Source organism: Capsicum annuum, chromosome 4, assembly GCF_002878395.1.
Source record: "Capsicum annuum cultivar UCD-10X-F1 chromosome 4, UCD10Xv1.1, whole genome shotgun sequence".
Lineage (NCBI taxonomy): Eukaryota > Viridiplantae > Streptophyta > Magnoliopsida > Solanales > Solanaceae > Capsicum > Capsicum annuum.
In genome coordinates this window covers 211218270-211220505 of record NC_061114.1, presented here as the reverse complement: position 1 = coordinate 211220505, position 2236 = coordinate 211218270, and positions in this window count along the sequence as shown.

The following is a 2236-nucleotide window of genomic DNA, read 5'->3' as shown; positions in this document are numbered from 1 at the left end:
CCCCGACGTTCCTCTTCTTCTCCATGAAATAATTTTATAATTTCTCAAATTTTACACTAACACACAGCACAACAAAAACATATTCACATTACAAGAAAAAAACTTAATTTTCTTCTTAGCTTGATAATTAGTTTCCACCATGTTCATATAAACAAAATAGCAGCAATGGGGCAGGGTGGGGTACTATGAAACGATGAAGACGCGGAGTGGGGTGGGGCTATGAAACGATGAATAATATGTTGAAAATCCAACAATTCAAATGTAGCAAACTTTCATTTTTTTCGACGAACTTTCATTTTTTCCGGCACTCTAATGGCGGAAAAGAATAAGAATAACAACAAAAAAATTTTAAATCAAATTCAAAAGTAAGAACAAGAAAGGAGAAAAAGTAGAAAAATTGGTATGAGAATTAAGTTTAGCAAAAAAAAAAAAAGAATGAAGAAGAAGAATGGTGAAGAAGATGAAATGGAGAGAAAAAAAAATGAGGCCAGGGGTATCGGATAGGGTGGGGGGTTTTGTGGGGAGGCCTTTTTTTTTTTTTTTAAATTCTGTTTTATTTTTTTAAAAAATTGGGGACCCTCTAAATGCTTTTTGTTTTATTAAAAAGTTTTTTTTGGGCCCTTTAGTGTTTTAAAAATAATGTTATTTAAAAAAATTTGGGGCCCTCAATGCCACTTGACATCTTTTTATTCGTAAATTAGTAAAAAAAATGTTCCTCACGCGCCTCCCACGTGCAGTGCCACATAGGCCAAAAAGGCCCAATTGGAATAAAATGTGGGGGGTTTAAGGGCCTGATAGGAACAGACCTTAGTTTAGGTGTCTACGTGAATTTTGACAACAAGTTTGAGTGTGTACCGATGCCTTTTACCTATATAAATAAATTGTGCACTTATATAGTGCACAATTCATTTTTTTTTTTTATAGATTGTGCACTAAATAAGTGCACAATCCATTTTAAAAATAATTGTGTACTAAATAAGTGCACAATCCATTAAAAAAAAAGAATTGTGCACTTATTCAGTGCACAATCCATAAAAAAAATGAATTGCACACTAAATAAGTGCACAATCTAAGTTTGATATTTTTTAACACCATCCAGAGGTTCGCCGTTAAATTGTAAAGTTAAATAAGTGCACAAAACCTATTTTGGTGCCTTTTTTTTATATGACATAAATTGATACTTTTTTAGTTGTAGGGTATATTTTGGTTCCAAATTCGTGTTACTGTGAGTGTATCTAAAATGCATTTTCTTTCTGATGGGGATGGATGTTTTGGGGGGTTTTTCCTTTCAATTTTATTTTATTTATTTGTATTTCTTAAAAAAAAAAAACTTTTTGTATAAATGACTGAAAATAAAATGAAAATCAAATCAAAAGGTTAATAGACTTCAAAGTACAAACAAACAAAAATAACAAATCCAGTGTGTTTTCACACAATGGGGTCTGGACTTCAAAGTACAAACATGCTTAAGAATTTTGGGTTGGGACTCGGCTAATTGGGACGGTTGGACGCTTGTATTTGGGTCTTGGGTGTGGACAATTGAGTTCGTCTGGCTGCTTCATAAAAATTAAGAATAGGGAAAAAGATCTAAAAAAAAAAAGATCTTTTTCCTAAAATTTTCTTTTCCTTCACTTAATATCATACTTATTCACTTTAGATTGTTTAGTCTATCTCATTATGGGGCCTCAACACCCATCAATGCACGGTGTTTTTCGACTCATCGTTACTTTAGATGGTGAAGATGTTGTCGACTGCGAACCAATATTGGATTATTTACATAGAGGAATGGAGAAAATTGTGGAAAACCGAACAATTATACAATATTTACCTTATGTAACACGTTGTGATTATTTAGCTACTATGTTCACAGAAGCAATAAAGGTGAAAAATGAGGTTACTCCCTCGACAAAACTAGGATAAAATTGAGCCAAAAGATCTCGATTCAAGATAAATTCACGAGGAAGTGGTATCTCTTTAGGATCTACTCCAGCATTTAGAAATTGGTTAATCGGTAAAGATATGTGTACTTGATGCCCCGACTAAGAGAGAGACCCAAGTCGTAGTAGCCCTGCCAAATAGTGATTGAGCATAGATTCTACATCTTCTCAATGTAACATTTTACTCTCTTTCAATGTAACATTTTACTCTCTTTCATTTTTGTTGGTTATCTTAATAAAAAATAAATATTCACATTAATTGATCACTTACAATTCCAATATTAACTCATATGTTCAAT